This window comes from Nomascus leucogenys, chromosome 3, assembly GCF_006542625.1.
Source record: "Nomascus leucogenys isolate Asia chromosome 3, Asia_NLE_v1, whole genome shotgun sequence".
Classification (NCBI taxonomy): domain Eukaryota; kingdom Metazoa; phylum Chordata; class Mammalia; order Primates; family Hylobatidae; genus Nomascus; species Nomascus leucogenys.
In genome coordinates this window covers 131,545,319-131,566,426 of record NC_044383.1, presented here as the reverse complement: position 1 = coordinate 131,566,426, position 21,108 = coordinate 131,545,319, and the positions used below count along the sequence as shown (strand labels likewise).

Below are 21,108 nucleotides of genomic sequence, written 5' to 3'. Positions count from 1 at the left end.
TACCCATGGGCTGTGATCAAACATACCACCTTTTAACAGCCTTTATTGTCACCTACATGCTGTAATAAAAAGTAGATCAAGCAAGAAGAGCTCCATTTAAAAAATCATCATATATTCCAAGCATTAACAGTGACAATTATATTCACTATGTAGAAGACATTTTTTACTTCATTGCAAACTATTGCATTTTTGCAACATAATTTCTTTTAAGCCTTAGTGTTAAAGTTGGAAAAAATTGCTGAGTGGCATTCTGTTAACTAATGATACAATTTATTATCATTACCACAACTAATAGTGCTACTGAAATCACAGTGAATCTGAAATTATCATTTGCAAATTCTGCACTGCTTTTATTTTTCAGGAGAAAATGTAAATGTGCACACAAAAAAACAGAAGAACTCTGTTAGTTGGATGTATATAGTTCCCCTGAGAGAAAGAGAATAAGAAACATGTTCATCAGTTTCTTATGATGCCTTTTTTTACAGGTAGTGTAGATTTTTCTATTGAGTCAGGCATAAGATTTGCTTCTAAGCATTTGTATGATTGACTTGGTGAATGACCATGGTTTGGTCCTTATGTATGTATTCATCCAAATATGTTGTTTATGGTCTCACTAAATTATCCTTAAAGAAACTAGAGCATGAGACTGATTTCAATCTAGAGACTATATGTACACATTTTCTGTTAGAAAAATAATGGATCTTAATATTTTAGTAATGACAGTATGTATTAGTTATCATTTCTGTATAATAAATTATCACAAAACTTAGTGGCTTAAAATAACAACAAGTACTTATATCCCACAGTTTCAGCATGTCATGAATTTGAAAGTGGCTTGGCTGAGTAGTTCTGGGTCAGGGTCTTTCCTGAGATTGTAGTCAGGTCTTGGCCTGGGCTGCAGTTATCTGAAGACCTGACTGGGGCCAGATGATCCATTATCGAGGTGGCCCCTTATAGTTAACTGTAACAATTAGGCTACTAAATTAGCATCCCTGATGAGGAAAACCTAGCATTTAATAAGCTCATCAAGGGCAGCTGCCAGTAATGCTTTCCCTGAAGCAACAATCTATTTTATCCTTGAAATAGTGTGATATTTAGAAACTGATCATTTTGGACCTCCCCTTCTGGCAGTATGGCAGAATAAATTTTCTGAAAATTCTCCAGTTTAAAAAACAAATAAACAAATGAAAAATAAGCTTTTACTTTGGAACAAATATGCCTTTTAATTTATTTTTGGTTTAAAAGTAAAAAATAAAGGAAATCTTTGAGGGCATCCTTCTCCACTGTCCAAAGGATATAAAAGATTAGCGAACAAAAAGCAATCACAGAAAGCCCCAAGGTTGCCCTGAGGGCAATTGTTTTTTTCTAGTGCTACCATCCATTGGGAGATTAAATCCTGTGACAGTTTAAGGTGGAAATGCTGATACTGGAAATTCTTCATTAGTCCACACAACTTTAAGGGGCTAGATTGTTCCCAGCACACAAGTGCTCTTAGCTTTCAACAGATGCAAATGCAAAGTTTCTTTGGCCCATGCAACTCCAGTTTAGACTCATAGGTTTTCCACATAAAAATATCCAATTATGAGCTCATTATTAAAGATCACCAAATAAACAAGGAAATAAGCTGCCATGAATAAGGGTTACCAGAAATAATTGCTAATACACTTAAACCCCAAAAGACTTAAGATTAGAATTACTCATAGTTGTAAAAGAGATATTTAAATAAATAGGAGGAAATCATAAAAATAAGCAAATGATAATAAGCTATCAAATATTATCAGATACAATTGAAAAGGTTCATTTAATCAAAAGGTCTATCACTTTGATATGTGTATGTCTCTAAGTAGCCTCAAGATATAGTAAGGAAAAAGGTAAATTGGACTTGATTGCACAAGTCAAACACTTTTGTACATCACAGGACATTGTGAAGAAATTGAAAAGATAACCTACAGAATGGGAGAAAATATTTGCAAATCATATTTCTAATAGGGAATTAATATTCAAGATATAAAAAGATCTCTTACAGCTTGTTAAGATTTGGGTTTGTGTTCCTACCCAAATCTCATGTCCAGTTGTAATCCTCAATGTTGGAAGGGGGCCCTGGTGGGAGGTGATTGGATTGTGGGGGCATATTTTCCCCTTGCTGTTCTTGTGATAGCTAATTCTCACAAGATCTGCTTGTTTAAAAGTGTGTACCACTTCCCCCTTCTCTTTCTTCCTCCTGCTCTGGCCATGTAAGATGTGCCTGCTTCCTCTTCCACCATGATTGAAAGTTTCCTAAGGCTTCCTCAGCCATGTTTCCTGTACAGCTTGTAGAACTATGAGTCAATTAAACCTCTTTTTTTTTAAATAAATTACCCAGTCTTAGGTAGTTATTTATAGCAGTGTGAACGAGTACACTACTGAAAAACAAAGAGACAGACAACCCAATTAAAAACTGGCAAACAATTTAATGGTATATTTCTTGAAAGAAGATATATGAATGGCTCATAGTCACATGAAAAGATGCTCAACAATACTAATCATTAGAAAATTGAAAATCAAAACTACAATGAGATACCACTTTGCAACTACTGGCATGGCTATAATTTTCTTTAAAAAAGAAAATAAAAAGTGTTGGCAAGGATGTGGAGGAATTGAAATCCTTGTATGTTGCTGGTGAGAATGTAAAATGGTGCAGCCTCCATGGAAAATAGTTGGTGGTCCTTCAAAACGCTAAACATGGGAGTGTCATATGACTCATCAAATCCACTGCTAGGTAGGTACCCAGAAGAATTGAAAACAGGGACTCAAACAGATATTTGTATGCCAATATTCATTGCAACATTATTTCCAATAGCCAAAAGATGAAAACAAACCAGGTGTCTATCAACTTATGAAAAGGTAAACAAAATGTGGCATATAGAGCCATAAAAAGTAATAGAGTTCTGAAACATGCTACAACATGGATGAAACTTGAAAACATTGTGCTAAGTGAAATAAGTCTATCACAAAAGGACATATGTTGTATGATTCCATTTATATGAAATACCAGAATAGGCAAATTTGTACAGACATAAAGTAGATAAGAAGTTATGGGGACTGGGACAGAGGGGAATACGTAGTTGTTGCCAATGGTCATAGAGTTTGTTTGGGGTGATAAAAAAACTTTGTAAAAAGATAGTGGTGATAGTTGCACAACATTGTGAATGCAGTTAATAACCTTGAATCATATATATATATATATAATATATATTATATATATATATAAAATTGCTAATTGGCTAATTTTATTTTATGTATATATTTTACTAAAATAAAAAAATTGGCAAAAATGGATAATAATACAGAAAGAAGAGGACAGATCTTTACTACTGGGAGACGTCAATCTACTCCTCTCCACTATTGATAAACATAGTTTCTCATTATGGATAGAACCAGTGGTCAAAAATCAGTAAAGACAAAAATTTAAGTGACACAGATAACAAACTTTTAAAAAATATTTTAAAACACAGCACCTCACAAATTAGAGAACAGAGTAGAACATATATAGAAACTAACCACAAATCAAGGAAAAAGTACATAGTGAAACAAGCACATAGTAGAACATACAAAGAAACTGACCACAAATCAAGCCAAAAGCAGATCTCAATAACTTGCATAAAATTATTATATATAGACTACATTATCTGATATTTATGCAATGAATTTAAAAGTAAAAAATAAAATTAAGAAAACATACACAGTTTCAAATAATTTATGGCGAAAATAGAAATCATAATGAAAATCATAAGTACTTATAATAAATATAAAAACTAAAAATATTGCATGTAAAACATATGAGATGCAATGAAAAGGCTTCTTAAAGGGAAATGTATAGCTGCAGATGCTTATGTTAGAAGAGAAACAGAATCCATCTTAAGAAGTTAGAATTCTGTTACATTGGCCTATGTGGTCTGTTTTTATGCCAGTACCATGTTGTTTTGTTTCTGTAGCATAATTTGAAGTCACATAATGTGATTCCTCCAATTTTATTCTTTTTGCTTAGGATAGCTTTGATTATTCTGGGTCTTTCATGGTTCCATATACATTTTATAATTTTCTTTTCTATTTATTTGAAGAATGTCATTGGTATTTTGATAGAGATTGCATTGAATCTGTAGATTGTGTTGGATAGCATGGACATTTTAACAATATTCATTCTTCCCATCTATGAACATAGAATATTTTTCCATTTTTTTGGTGTCCTCTTCAATTCCTTCATCAGGGTTTTATAGTTTTTATTATAGAGATCATTCACTTGTTTGGTTAGTTCCAAGGTATTTAATTTTATGTGTGGCTATTGTAAATGGGATTACTGTTTTGGATTTCTTTCTCACATTTTTCATTGTTGGCATATAGAAATGCTACTGATTTTTGTGTGTTGATTTTGTATCCTGCAACTTTACTTATTTGTTTATCTGTTCTAGTAGTTTTCTCGTGGAGTCTAGGTTTTTCCAAATACAAGTTTACATCATCAGCAAACAAGGATAATTTGACTTCTTCCTTTCAATTTGGATGCCCTTTATATCTTTCTCTTTTTTGATTGCTCTAGATAGAACTTCCAGTACTATGTTGAGTAACAGTGGTGACAGTGGGCATCCTTGTTGTGTTCCAGATCTTAAAGGAAAGGCTTTCCGTTTCTCCTCATTCAGTATAATACTAGCTGTGGGCCTGTCATATATGAATTTTATTATATTGAGGTATGTTCCTTCTATACCCAGTTTGTTGACAGTTTTTATCATGAAGCAATAGTAAATTTGATCAAATGCTTTTCCAGCATCAATTGAAATGATCATATGGTTTTTATCCCTCATTTGATTAACATTATGTATCACATTGATTGATTTGCATATGTTAAACTATGCTTGCATCCCAGGGATAAGTCCCTCTTGGTCATGATGAATGATTTCTCTAATGTATTGCTGAATTTGGTTTGCTAGTATTTTGTTGAGGGCTTTTGCATCAATATTTATCAGAGATAATGGCCTGTAGTTTTCTTTCTTTCTTTTTTTATGTATCTTTTTCTGGTTTTGCTATCTGGGTAATCCTGGCCTCATAGAATGACTTTGAAAATATTCCTTCCTCCTCCATTTTTTGGAAAATTTTGAGTAGGATTGGTATTAGTTCTTTAAATTTTTGGTAGAATTCAATAGTGAAGCCATCAGGTCGTGGGCTTTTCTTTACTGGAAGACTTTTTATTATATCTTTGATCTTGTTACATGTTATTGATGTGTTCAGGTTTTAGATTTCTTCTGGGTTCAATCTTGGTAGGTTGCATATATCTGGGAATTTGTCCATTTTCCAGTTATCAGCATATAGTTGCTCATAGTAGCCACTAATGATCCTTTGAGTTTCTGCAGTATCAGTTGTAATGTCTCCATTTTCATTTCTGATTGTATTTGCTTGGACCTTGTCTCTTTTTTTCTTAGTCTGGCTGAAAGTTTGTCCATTTTCTTTAAGTTTTCAAGAAACCAACTTTTTGTTGCATTGATGTTTTGTATTTTTTTTCCATTTCAATTTTATTTATTTTTGCTCTGATCTATGCTATTTCTTTTCTTCTAGTAATTTTGGGTTTGGTTTGCTCTTGCTTTTCTAATTCTTTAATACATCATTAGATTGTTTATTTGAAGTTTTTCTTATTTTTGATGTAGGCACTTATAGCTGTAAACTTCCCTGTTAGTACTGCTTTGGCTGTATCCCACAGGTTTTGATATGTTGTGTCTTCCTTATCATTTGTTTCATGACGTTTTTCAATTTCCTTCTTAATTTCTTCAATGACCCACTGGTCATTCAGGAGCATAATATTTAATTTTTATGTACTTCTATAGTTCCCTAAATTCCTCCTATTAATTTCTAGTTTTATTCCATTGTGGTCAGAGAAGATGCTTTATGCTATTTTAATTTTTTGAAATGTTTTAAGACTTGTTTTGTGATCTAACATATGGTCTATTATTGAGAATGAACCACGTGTGCTAAGGAAAAGAATGTGTATTCTTAAGCTCTCAGATGAAATATTCTGTAAATACTTTTAGATCCATTTAGTCTATAGCACAGATTAAGACTGTTTTTCTTTTGTTGTTGTTGTTCTTGATTTTCTGCCTGGAAGGTCTGTCTAGTGCTGAAAGTGGGGTGTTGAAGTCTCCAGTTAATATTGTATTGTATTGGGGCCTATCTCTCTCTTTAGCTCTAATAATATTTCCTTTATATACCTGGGTGCTCCTGTGTTGGGTGCATATATATTTAAAATTGTTATATCTTCTTGCTGACTTGACCCCTTTATCCTATGTAGTGAGCTTCTTTGTCCTTTCTTGTAGTTTTTATCTTGAAATCTATTTTGTCTCATATGAATATAGCAAATCTTGCTCTTTTTTGGTTTCAATTGGCATGGGATATCTTTTTTCATGCCTTTATTTTCAGTCTATGTGTGTCTTTATATGTGGAGTGTGTTTCTTGTAGGCAACAGATCAATGGCTCTTGTTTTTTCATCCATTTCACCCGTCTCTGTCTTTTGATTCAAGGGTTTAGTCCATTTACATTTAATGTTATTATTGATAAATGAGAACTTATTGCTGCCATTTTGTTATTTGTTTTCTGGTCTTCTTTCTTTCATTTCTGTCTTCTTCTAGTAAATGATTTTCTCTGGTGATATTATTTAGCTTCTCCCTTTGTGTGTGTGTGTGTGTGCGTGTGTATGCATTGTATGTTTTTTGGTTTGAGGTTACCATGAGGCTTTCAAATACTCTCTTATAACTTATTATTTTAACCCAATAACTACTTAACACTATTTGCATAAACAAATGAACAAGCAGAAAGAAAACTAATAAATAGTCACCATAACTTCATCCCCACTACTTTCTTTTTAAACTTTTTTATTTTTATGATACTTTAAGTTCTGGGATACTTTTGCAGAACGTGCAGGTTTGTTACATAGGTATACATGTGCCATGGTGGTTTGCTGCACTGATCAACTCGTCATCTACATTAGGTATTTCTCCTAATGCTATCCCTCCCCTAGCCTCCCACCCATCAACAGGCCCCGGTGTGTGATGTTGTCCTCCCTGTGCCCATGTGTTCTCATTGTTCAACTCCAACTTATGAGTGAGAACATGCAGTGTTCGGTTTTTTGTTCCTGTGTTAGTTTGCTGAGTATGATGGTTTCCAGCTTCACCCATGTCCCTGCAAAGGACATGAACTCATCCTTTTTTATGACTGCATAGTATTCCATGGTGTATATGTGCCACATTTTCTTTATCTAGTCTATCATTGATGGGCATTTGGATTGGTTCCAAGTCTCTATTGTGAACAGTGCTGCAAAAAACATATGTGTGCATGTGTTTATAGGATTTATAATCCTTTGGGTATATACCCAGTAATGGGATTGCTGGGTCAAATTGTATTTCTGGTTCTAGATCCTTGAGGAATTGCCACACTGTCTTCCACAATGATTGAACTAATTTACACTCCCATCAACAGTGTAAAAGCATTCCTATTTCCCCACATCCTCTCCAGCACCTGTTGTTTCCTGACTTCTTAATGATTGCCATTCTAACTGATGTGAGATGGTATCTCATTGTGGTTTTGATTTGCATTTCTCTAATGACCAGTGATTATGAGCTTTTTTTTTCATATTTTGTTGGCTGCATAAATGTCTTCTTTTGAGAAGTGTCTGTTCATATCCTTCACCCACTTTTTGATGAGGTTGTTTTTCTCTTGTAAATTTGTTTAAGTTCTTTATAGATTCTGGATATTAGCTCTTTGTCAGATGGATAGATTGCAAAATTTTTCTCTCACTCTGTAGGTTGCTTGTTCAATCTGATAACAGTTTCTTTTGCTGTGCAGAAGCTCTTTAGTTTAATTAGATCCCATTTGTCAATGGCTTTTGTTGCCATTGCTTTTGGTGTTTTAGTCATGAAGTCTTTGCCCATGCCTATGTCCTGAATGGTATTGCCTAGATTTTCTTCTAGGGTTTTTATGGTTTTAGGTCTCACCTTTAAGTCTTTTATTTTAGTTTTAGTTTTTTCGACACGGACTCTCTCTCTGTCACCCAGGCTGGAGCGCAATGGCTCAATCTTGGCTCACTGCCACTTCTGCCTCCCAGGTTCAAGTGATTCTCCTGCCTCAGCCTCCTGAGTAGCTGGGATTACAGGCACCCACCACCATGCCTAGCTAATTTTTGTATTTTTAGAAGAGATGCGGTTTCACCAGTTTGGTTAGGCTGGTGTCAAACTCCTGACCTCAGGTGATCCACCCACATTGGCCTCTCAAACTGCTGGGATTACAGGCATGAGCCACCACACCAGCCCCATACCCACTACTTTTAAACTTTTTATTGTTTTTATTTATAGCTTATTGTACTGACTATATCTTGAAAAGTTGTTGTACTTATGATTTTTTATTGGTTCACCATTTAGTCTTTCTACTTTGGATAAGAGTAATTTACACATTGCAGTTACAGTGTTATAATATCCTCTGTTTTTCTGTGTACTTTCTACTACCAGTAAGTTTTGTATCTACAGATGATTATTTATTGCGCATTAATGTCCTTTTCTTTTTAATTGAAGTACTCCCTTTAACATTTCTTGTAGGACAGCTCTGGTATTGATAAAATCCTTCAGCTTTTGTTTATCTGGGAAAGTCTTTATTTCTCCTTCATGTTTGAAGAATATTCTCACCAGTTATATTATTCTAGGGTAAAAGTTCTTTTCCTTCAGCATTTTCAATATGCCATGCTACTCTCTTCTGGCCTGTAAGGTTTCCACTGAAAAGTCTGCTGCCAGATGTACTGGAGCTCCATTATATACTATTTGTTTATTTTCTCTTGTTGCTTTTAGAATTCTTTATCATTAGCTTTCAGGAGTTTTGACTATTAAATGCCTTGAGGTAGTCATCTTTGGATTAAATCTGCATCATGTTCTATAACCTTCTCATACTTGGATATTGATATTTTTCTCTCAGTTTGGGAAGTTCTCTGTTATTATCCCTTTGAGTAAACTTTATACCTCTATCTTTTTCTCTGTCTCCTCTATATGGTCAATAACTCTTAGATTTGGCCCTCTGAGGCTATTTTCTAGATCATGTAAGCATGCTTCATTGTTTTTATTCTTTTTTTCTTTTGTCTTCTCTGTGTATTTTCAAATAGCCTGTCTTCAAGCTCACTATTTTTTTTCTTCTGCTTGATTGATTCTGCTACTAGAGTACTCTGATGTATTCTTCAGTATGCCAATGGTATTTTTCAGTTCCAGAATTTCTGCTTGATTTTTTTTCATTACTTCAATCTCTTTGTTAAATTTAGCTGATGGAATTCTGAATTCCTTCTCTGCATTATCTTGCATATCTCTGAGTTTCCTCGACACAATTACTTTGAATTCTCTGTTTAAAAGGTGACATATCTCTGTTACTCCAGGATCGTTCCCTGGTGCCTTATTTGGTTCATTCATTTGGTAGGGTCATGTTTTCCTGGATAGTGTTGATGCTACTAGATGTTCTTCAGTTTCTGGGAATTGAAGAGTTAGGTATTTATTGTAGTTTTCACCATCTGGGCTTATTTGTAGCTGTCCTTTTGGGAAGGCTTTTCACAAATTATTGAAAGAACTTGAGTGTTGTGATCTAAGCAGTTTCTGCTTTAAGGAGTATCCCAAACCCAGTAACACTGTGGTTCTTGCAGACTTGTAGAGGTATCGCCTTGATGGTCTTGGACAAGATTAGATAGAAGTCTATCTCATATTCTATTGTATTGTGGCTGAGCTAGCATTCAAAACACAACATACATTTCTTCTTATTCTTCCTTCCCCTTTCCAAAGGCAGAGGAGGCTCACCCCATAGCCATCACCACCTTAGGCCATGAGGAGTACGGCCAGACTTCCTCTGATGTTCCCTCGAGGCCCATGGTCTCTTAAGTTAGCTTGTCATGAATACTGCCTGGCTCAGAACTCACCCTTCAGGGCAGTGGTCTCCCCTCTGGCTTAGGGCAGCTCCAAAAATGCTGTCCATGAGTCAAGTCCTGGAATTAGGGACCCCATGACCTTGCTTGGTACTCTACCCGCTGTGGCTATGATGGTACCTAAGGTGCAAAACAAAGTCCCCTTTGCTTTTCCCTCTGCTTGTCTCAGAGAGAAGGAGTTTTGCCCCATAGCCACTACAGCTGATTATTTACTGAGTCTCACCTGAAGCCAGCAAGTCTCAGGGGCTCACTAAGGCCCTTGATGTAGCACCCAGGTATCACTGCTGGTTACTCAGGGCCCAGGGATCCTTCATTTAGTAAGTGATGAATGCTGGCGGGACTGGGTCTTTTCCTTCAAGGAAGCAGGTTCCTTTCTGGCCCAAGGTATGTCTAGAAATGTCATCTGTGAGCTAGCACCTGAAATGGGGGCCTCATGACTCTGACTGATTCCCTATCCTGCTGTAGTTGAGCTGGTATCTAAGATGCAAGACAAAGTCCTCCCCACTCCTTCCTTCTCCTCTCCTCAAGCAGAAGGAAGGCATCTTTTAAAGCACCCAACTGAGCTGTGCCTGGAGTTAGGGGAGGCATGATGCCAGCATTGCCAGCACTCCTGGAGCCACCCCAACTGGTGTCTCAGTAGGTCACATGTTTCCCTAGTCCACTGTCTTTGGGCCTAGTTCAGCCTTAGGACTTACCTATGAGTTGCAGTCCTTTTGGCTTAGACTGACTTAAGTTTTCTTAGAAACAGAACATTTTGGCCCTAGGTGGTGAGGTTTGTGGGCACTCAAGTTTGGACTGCTGAAGTAAGTGATCCTCTGCTGACTAGGGCCGATTTAAATTCTTCCTCTATGGGTGGTCATCAGCTCACTTTGTCTGGTTTTCTTGTCCAGTTCAGTGCCTCAGAATTGCTGTGTTCTCCGCCAATGCCCATAGAGGCTCTTCACACCATGCTGCAGCTGCCTGGAGTGGGGAAGGAGTGGTGTTGGCAATTCAGAACTGTCTTACTGTCTTTTTTATCTCTTCAGTGCCTCTCTCAGGGATATGAAGTGAAAGCCAGGTTCTATGCATGCTCACCTGATTTTTCATTCTCATGATTATGTTTTTCCTGTGTAGATAGTTGTTAACTTGGTATCCTTGTGAGGGATGCAGGGATGGGGATGATAGGTGGAGCTTTCTATTCTGCCATCTTGCTCCACCTCTCAACTGAGGCCAATGATTTTGAAAATGTATAAACTGAATAAATTCCATAAATAATATAATTTACCAGAACTGACTCAAGAAAAAGTGCCTAAATCCTCCTACAATCATTAAATATATTGATCAATCAATAGATTAAAACGTTTTCAACAAAGAAAACAATCGGCCTTGACAGTTTTGCAACTGAGTTATCTTACCACTTAATGTTATGATTACGTGTTCTGTCTATGAGGTCAATGACTTTGATACCAAACGAGACTCTTGTGTTTCTGCCATTGCCACAAAATGAACTTTTATCAGGTAGCCTGCTACTTTAGGGAGGAAGAGAGCGGTGTGGAGCAGACCACATCCTACCTATAACTTGGAGTCAATACATATGGTCCCAGCCTAGAATAGCTAACTACAGCCTACCCACAGATATATGAATGAGTAGAAATAATTATTGCTTTAAGACATTGAGTTTGGGGTGGTTTATTATATAGTATTATTTTATGAATAGCTAATATTCACCGTAGATAAAGCATTTAATGAAATTCAACAACTACTCATGCTAGACTATTAGTAAATTAGGACTGAAAGAGAACTTCCTTTTGTGCATAACATGTATCTTCCAATAAATCTATAGTAAGCATTATAAAACTTGTGTAGTCAAAATCTTTTTGCACTAGAAATTTCATTTCTAAGGAATGTCCTAGAGAAAATCGTACACACATGCAAGAATACATGTATAATTACTTCAATAGCATTATTCTTAATATTGCAGAAAATTAGAAACAGTCAAGAGTGTTTTTAAAATGGCAAATATAAAAATAAATTATTGACTAGTCAATTTTAAATGGAATATTAAAAAGCAGTGCATGTAAATGAACTATAATTATTTGCAACAACAAAGATGACTCTTACCTACATAATACTAGAATGGCAAAATATTTTGGACTACATACAGCACGAATTCATTTGTATAAATCTCAAAACATAGATATTCTTTTAAAGAAATTTTAATTTTTAATTTTTATTGAGCACATAGTTGGTGTATATATTTATGAGGTACATTAAAATATTTTGATACAGAAATACAATGTATAATAATCAGATCAGCGAAAATGGGATATCCATCACCTCAAATATGTATTATTTTATGATGTTACAAACATTCCAATATGCTTTTATTTTACAATATACAATAAATTATTGTTGACCATAGTCACTTTGTTGTTCTATCAAATATTAGATCTTATTCATTCTATTTAGCTATATTTTTGTACCCATTAACCATCCCCATTCCCCCTACCCCTACCACTACCCTTCCCAGCCTCTGGGAATCATAGTTCTAAACTCTATCTTCATGAGTTCAATTGTTTTAATGTTTAGTTCCCACAAATACATGAGAACATGCAAAGTTTCTCTTTCTGTGCCTGGCTTATATCACTTAACATAATGATCTCCAGTTCCATCCATGATGTTGTAAATGACAGAATCTCATTCTTCTTTATGGCTGAATAGTACTTCATTGTGTATAAATACTGTATTTTCTTTATCCATTGATCTGTTGATGGACACTTAGGTTGCTTCAAAATCTTGGTTATTGTGAATAGTGCTGCAGTAAACATGGGAGTGAACACATCTCTTCGATATACTAATTTGCTTTCTTTTTGGGTATATACACAGGAGTGGGATTCCTGTATTGTATGACCCCACTTTTAATTTTTTGAAGAACCTCCAAACTGTTCTTTATAGTAGTTGTACTAATTACATTCCCACTAAAAGTATATGGGGGTTCCCTTTTTTTCACATCTTTGCCAGCATTTGTTATTCCCTGTCTTTTGGATATAAGCCATTTTAACTGGAGTGAGATGGTATCTCATTGTAGATTTTATTTGCATTTTTCTGATTATCAGTGATGTTGAGCACATTTTTTATATGATTGTTTTCCATTTGTATGTCTTCTTTTGAGAAACGTTGATATGGTTTAGCTGTGTCCACACCCAAAATCTCATCTTAAATTGTAATCCCCATAATGCTCACATGTCAAGGGAGAGACCAGGTGGAGGTATTTGAATCATGGGGGTGGTTTCCCTCGTGCTATTTTTGTGACAGTGAGTGAGTTCTCATGAGATCTGATGGTTTTATAAGTGTTTGATAGTTCTTCCTGTGTTCACTTCTCCTTCCTGCTGCCTTGTAAAGAGGATGCCTTGCTTCCCCTTTGCCTTCTGCCATAATTGTAAGTTTCCTGAGGCTTCTCCAGCCATGTGACACTGTCAGTCAATTAAACCTCTTTCCTTTATAAATTACCTAGTCTCAGGCATTTCTTTATAGCCATATGAAAATGGACTAACACAAATGTCTATTAAGATCTTTTGCCCATTTTAAAATAAGATTATTAGTTTATTTTTCTATATAGTTGTTTGAGCTCCTTATGTATTCTGGTTATTAATCTCTTGTCAGATGGATGGTCCGCAAATATTTTATACCATTCTATGGGTTGTTCCTTCACTTCGTTGATTGTTTCTTTTTCAGTGCAGAAGCTTTTTTAACTTGATGTGATCCAATATGTCCAGTTTTGCGTTAATTTCCTGTGCTTGTGATGGGGTATTACTCAAGAAATCTTTGCCCAGTCCAAGGTCCTGGGGGAGTTTCCCCAGTGTTTTATTTTAGTGGTTTCATAGTTTGAGGCCTTAGATTTAAGTCTTCAGTCTTTTTTGATTTGATTTTTATATATGGTGAGAGATAGAGGTCTAATTTTATTCTTCTGCATATGGATCAAAACATAGACATTCTTAATTTGAATGTGGTTACATGGTGGTTATTTTGCTATTGGGATTATATTTTATATATTTGTTATATATCCATTTATATCTATCGATATGAGATAAAATATAATATGGAATAAAATATAGTCAAAGTTTATGCCAGAATTACATTATTATAATAATTTCAGTTGGCAGTCTAATAAATTTATTGAACACACTGTGTTTTAGCTTTGGTGGCTTTTATGAAGAACTTACAATGTATGGCGATTAAAGTGATTTGAAGCATTGCTTTTTATGCACAGTATCATATTTTCATAAGTATTTTTCAGCTATAGAAATATGACTGTCCTCTGAATAAAACAGATGACAGGAAATTTGAAACTCTGCGACATTATGTCTTATTTATCTGTGAAAGGCTATCATATAGTCAGGAAGAATATGATAGTATCTACTCTCAATATTACTATGCAAAATTTCATAAAGACAAATATAAACAGGACAGACACATGTATTCATTGGTCATGCAAGGATTAAACTACCATATATTTTATATAAAATGTGATTACCTACCTAGAAAACCCAAGAAAATAAGCTGAAAAATACTATTAAAACTAAGGAAAATTTAATACACAATAATTTCTCCCTATAGGGTAATAATCAATTAGAACATATCATGGAACAATATCCCAATCAGAATAGCAGCAGAAATAAAAAAAAAAAACAGGGAGAATTAAACCTAACGAAATATCTGAAAGACTGTTATGAAAAACAATATAACACTCTTTGAAGGATATATAAAGCAGCCTAAATAAATGCAGAGGCATAGCATGTTCCTGAAAGATAATATTTAACATTGTAAAGATGTTATTTCTCCCCAAATTAATCTATAAATTTAATGCAATCCCGTATAAAATCTTAAAAGAACTCTTTGTGAACCTTGACATGTTTAATTTAAAGTTTAATTGAAGAGTAAAATATAATAATAACCAAGACTATTTTGAAAATATCAAAAAGTGGCATTTGCTCAATTTCATTAAAAAATACATGGTGTAAAGCTGTATAGCAGCTAAACCTACCCTAATTAAACAGGTGTTCAGGAAGATTCAGCTTGACTGCACAGAAAAAGAGTATAAGATCAGATCCAGCTACATAAGAAAATTTACTGTGTGACAAAGGCAGTGTGATATGTTACCCTGTGGTGAAATTAATGGGTAGCAAATAGGCTATTTAATAAATAGTAGTGGGACAACTTTTTGACAGTTTGGAAATAAAATTAAGTTTTGCCCTACCTTGCACCCTCACAAAATTATTTTGAAATAGACCAAATAATTATATATAAAATACAGAAATATAAAATTATGTTTAGAAAATAAAGAGAATATTCATTTATAATTTAGGGCTTTGAAGGGTTTTCTAAGAAAGCCCTAAATTCAGAATTCATAAAGGAGACAGTTGTCATATTTACCTACATAAAAATTTAAAACTTTCAAATGATAAAATTACGATAAATAAAAGTGACAGACTGGGAGAAAATATGTTACACATGTAACTTTCAAAAGATTATTTACCGTAATTCATAGGGACCATAAATTATGAAACAAAAAATTATACAATGAACTAAATAACTAAAAGTAGCTTAAAAACATTTTAAAAGATGCTCAACTTCATTAGCAAGCAGGAAAATGTAAATGAAAAGAAAATGATACATTTTTTTCCCATCATGGTAGAAAAAATTACAAAGCTTAATCTCTACAAGTGGTAATGATGATGTAAAACAAGTGCTGAATAACTCTGTAGGTGTGTGTACAAGTTGTGTATTAGTCCGTTTACACACTGCTATAAAGAATTTCTCTGAAACTGGGTAATTTATAAAGGAAAGAGGTTTAATTGGCTTATAGTTCTGCATGGCTGGAGAGGCCTCAGAAAACTTATAATTATGGCAGAAGGGGAAGCAGGCATGTCTTACATGGTGGCAAGTGAGAGAGAGTGAGCAAGAGCAGGGAAAACTATCTTATAAAACCATCAGATCTCATGAGAACTCAATATCATGAGAACAGCATGGGGAAATCTGCTCCCATAATTCAATTCCCTCCCTCCCTTGATATGTGGGGATTACAGGTGAAGCAGGCACATCTTACATGGCAGCAGGTGAGAGAGAGAAAGAGGGGTAAACTGCCACTTACAAAACCATCAGACCTCATGAGAACTCACTATCATGAGAACAGCATGCGGGAAACAGCCCCCATGATCCACTCACCTCCCACCAAGTCCTTCCTCTGGCAGGTGGGTATTATAATTTGTATTACACTTCGAGATGAGATTTGGGTGGGGACATAGCCAAACCATATCAAGTTGATTCAGCCTTTTGCAGAGAAAAATTTCAGAATCCAACAAAAATTTAGTGTGCAGTCTTTCTAGTGCCAGTGATTCTACCTCTAGATGTCTTTTCTAGAGAAATAAGCCCCACTTGCCTAAAGATGCAAATACAAGGATTTGATAGTTAACAAAACTACACTCAACCTACACATCCATTGGTAGTTGAACTCCAGTATATTTGTACTGTAGAATAATGACACACATTTATATATATACCAGTCATGTATATGCCAGCATGGAAAGATCTCCAACACATACTGAAAAGTGGAAAAAGCAAATTGCTGATATTAAGTATAGAATCATGACATTTGGTAAAAAATGTGTTTAAAAACAAAATTATATGTATGTATGTGCATACATTTACACACACATATATAAATATATGCATGTGTATATATCTTAGATATTGCATGGGAGGCGATCTGGGGATACTTACTAGGCAGGTGAGATATTGTGATTATGAAGGTGGTTTACCCAGAGTCGGGCTTATCCATTGCACTCTAGATGTTCTGACCCCTGTGACTTCCCCTAATGTGGAAAGCCCAGTGGCATAATTTGTGGTAGTGAGGAACTTCGTTTGCACTCTCCCTCAAAAAGAAATTAAAAAGTAAAAACAAAAAAAAGAAAAAAGAAAAAAGACAAAAGCAAATAAAAGAAAAAAGAAAAGTTACCTGAAATGAATTGCAACCTACTCACTGTTAACCCTCATTACCTGTGAAGAGGGGAGTGAGATTCACCTAAAGTGAAATTGGACTATTTATTCTTACAATATAATGTTTCTGTGCTTGAATTTTTTAAATAAAATGTTTTTTATGTAACTAAAATTAAACCAATACAGATGTAAAGAAAGAATAACTGGAAGTGTGAGCAAATGCATATGACATTTTAATACTTGGAAAGAAATCTTGGTATTGAATCAACTGTAGTGTAACTCAATTTGCCATACTATGTACATTTATCTACTTGATTTGCATTTGGAGCAAAAGCAGGAAGGAGTCATCTTTATTGAGGCTTTAAATAACAGTCTTCAACAAGTTGTTGGTAGTGATAGATTGATGGGTCCAGAAAACTCTTGCACTGGGATTCAGAGATGTGTTGACATAGTGTACATGCTTGTGGCAAGTGAGAGGAAGACTGCCTTTCGGACACACAGACTTACTGGGTTCTGGCTGGATTGACTGCCATTCCCACCTCAATAAGAATTCCAACAGACATCTGTGGGATTCATAGCTGAGTCGAATACCAAGCTATATTTTAACTTACGAGCAAGATTCATTGCTTTTAATTAGTTGCTCAAGGTAGGTATGTGACAAAATATTCTTTATAAAAATGCTTATGGACAAGTAAGCTCGAAATACCTAATCTTTTGAGAATCGATGAAAGGATATTCCCTGTGGAAAAATATACTTATGTAATAAATTTGTATACAATGTCTTTTATGTAAATTTCCCATTTGACTTCATGCAAAAAGGGAATGATATATTTGTTGCACGTGGTTGATCCTACCCACCTCACCCCCCTGCAACACGCAAACACACGCATTTCCTTGGATCTTTATAAGTGCCATATCCTGCTTGATATAGTCTCCTTTCTTCTATCTGACATTCCTGGAAATATCCAAAGTACAAGACAGGAACTTTTGCAGCATAGTCATGTTTTGTTAGTAAACATAAGTTTATATAAAACAATACACATTTGTTGATATTTTAATGGTAGTGAATATGTACTCACAGTGCCAAGCACTATTCTGAGAGGAAATTGAAGAAAAGAGATTTTAAGGAATTTGCCCATGGTCCCACAGCTGGTAAGGAGCAGAACTGGGATTCGAATCCAGCAGCCTGGCCCCTGAGCTTATGCTTTTGCATACTGTGATATGTGGAAGTGCCATGTGCCAATTCCTTTACATGCCCATCCTGGCTTTAAGGTGGCAAAAGGTCTTTTTGTCATGGTTGAACTTTCTGGTTGTCCTCGAAGATTTCTCCCCTTCTTAAAGTCCCTCTGAAATTACTGTCCCAGCACCTCAAGAACCTGCTGTGCCTCCTCATAGCTGGGGTTCACTGTTGCCTCAACCCAAATACTTTGCTGGAAGTTAGGGAAACCAGTTCATTTTTGCTTGCACTCACTATCTTTTCTGTTTGTCATTTCAGAGACTTTATTTATTTTTCCTTTCTCTCCTCCAGAAAGTCAATTTCAGACACCTCAAGAGGCCTTTTCTCTTTAGACAGTTAACAGTCTCTTTCCTGTGACACCATACACAACATATGGTATTGGGTTTTCTGGTTGTTGCTTAGTCATTAAACCTTACAGAGATGTTATGTATGAATGCAGCCCATTCCAGAGTGGAAAAAGAACAGGTTGTGTCTCTCCTTCAATCTCATCATCCGTGTTTCATTCACAACTTTTCTGTGGCTTTCACAAACTGTGGCATTGCCTTTGAAAACTGCTCCCCAAACGTGAAAACCTCCCAACTGTCTGTTATTCACATGCATTCTCCAATCCTGACTGTATTGACTATGGTGCACTCCAAGCAAAGAAAAGTCCATCACACATTTCAATCAAGTTCAAGTGACTAAGGCTTCTACACAAGAACTAACTTATTGCCTGTGGTTTTTGCTCAACTGCTCAAATTAGACAGGGGCATTGCTTTGGGCTAGAAATATTGTTTAGTCTTCTAAGTATACTTAGATCCCACTGTAAAAGAAAGATCATAGTTGCTAAAGGTTGAGAACACAAAAAGGATTTAAATACTTAGGCTAATGAATGAGGGCACTGGTGAGAAAAGAGGCCATAATTCAGTCAAAGTATTTGATTGCTAATTAGTAAGGCCACTGAACGAGGAATAAAAACCACTAATTACCAGTTCTCCATTAATACTTCATGTTGATATGCTCCTGTTAGATATTTGATATATCAGCTCTACATGAAGTTTAGGGTTTTTTTTTAAGAGAATATGTCTAGATTTGAATCTTGAAAATTAAAGCTATAAAACTGATTACATTGGTGATTTGTTAAAGAGAATATTCCTTCTCTTAGTTAAAATTTTTAACTGATTTTATACTGTTTTCCCTTAGGACCCAAGTAGTGTATCCTAACATTCTAATCAAGTAAGTGGTCTAGAGTCTAAGACAGTCTGCTCACTAACACTGATGCTCACCTGCCCACCCAGGCTCCCCATCATTCCCCATTCTGCATCTTCCATCTCGTACAGGAAGGAAGGAAGGAAGGGAAGAAGGGAGGGCAGGAAACAAAGGGTAATAATTGCCTTAATTCCCAAACTTTATATTGAGGACATACTGTACACTAACCCAGTGTGAGGTGTTTTCTTTATATATATTTATCTTACCCACCTCCATCCAGTTTACTGCAAGATTAAAAGCCAGCATTTTCAAACTGTAAGAAACTTAAATAATTATATCTTCTTCTTAGTTTGCAGTTGGGAAGACTGTGATCAGGAAGGTTAAGAAACCTGGAGTATCATACAGTTTGTTGGTGACAATCTCAGGGAAAAGCTACAAATCTCTCTACTTCTGGTTTAAGGCTTTTCCTATAATTTCCATTGATATTTGAATAGAACTCTTGGTAAATAACATATTCAGTGTAAATCTCAGGATGTACAAAGTGCAAGAAACTCTTTAATTCAGACACCATATCAACTCTTTTATAGCTAAAGATGGTGATAACGAGTCCTTACCTATCTTCTCTGAGAGGAGCAAGAGGAACTAGTATTTTCTATTATGCTTAGTCCAAGCCTTTAAAAAAATTCTTAATTCTATTTTTGTTACTAGAATCAATGTTAAACTTAAGATATGGAATTCTGTGTTTATTTTTAGCTCAGTATTAACTACCAAACTTAATTAAAATACTAACTGATCTGGACCTTTTTCCTAAACTGCTAAATGAGAGGGTTGGAAAAGATGATCATTAAAGCCTTTTTCAGCTGTTGCATGATTTTATGAATTATGGAAACTATTTCCTAAGTAGATTATAAAGGATGAAAAAGATTTTTTCCAGATTATTTTTCTAAATTAATAAATCTGTGATAAGTTGGTAAAGTTATATGTGCAGATAGGGAATAGAGGTATCATATTGTATCTTATATCGCATCGTATCGTATCGTATCATATAGTATAGTATACTAAAAGAAGTGTATAGTAAAAGAGGAGATAGCAGTAAGATGGTAGCCATCATTGAAAAAATAAATAGGTAAGAGCATAAATATTTGGGGAGGATCCAGGGACATTATTATCAAATTATTTGAATATTATTTAAATAAGTTCCTATTTCAGAATCTTTTATGACCTTTTTAAAAAGTCATAAATTAAGACATTTTGATATTGAGTTGATTGGAAAGTTAGCACTTGAACAATTTGGATGAATAAATATGGAAGTGTAATAAACAAACAGCCTCTCTCTACATTTCTGAACTTTTCTAGCATGATTCTCAAAGCCTGAATGTAACTCTGGTTAGTGGCATCCATTCTGAGCATTGTTCTCAGGGATTGATAAAGATTCTCACCTTATCCAGATTTTTGTCTGATTCTTCTGAGCCCTCTTCTCAACTAGGCCTCAGCCTTGGCTTGCCTTTAACAAGAATCTCCTATCTTTAGGGCTGGGCGCGGTGGTTCACGCTTGTAATCCCAGCACTTTGGGAGGCCAAGGCGGGCGGATCACGAGGTCAGGAGATCGAGACCACGGTGAAACCCCGTCTCTACTAAAAATACAAAAAAATTAGCCAGGCGTGGTGGTGGGCGCCTGTAGTCCCAGCTACTCCGAGAGGCTGAGGCAGGAGAATGGTGTGAAACCGGGAGGCGGAGCTTGCAGTGA

The 21,108-nt window shown here is 35.3% G+C and overlaps 1 non-coding gene across 1 annotated transcript; it reads left to right on the top strand.

Annotated features, from left to right (window-relative positions):
- The first annotated feature begins 16,712 nt into the window (after positions 1-16,712).
- Positions 16,713-16,876, top strand: LOC115834603. The gene has a single exon (XR_004029536.1). It is a non-coding gene; the product is annotated as a U1 spliceosomal RNA (small nuclear RNA).
- Positions 16,877-21,108: the final 4,232 nt, after the last annotated feature.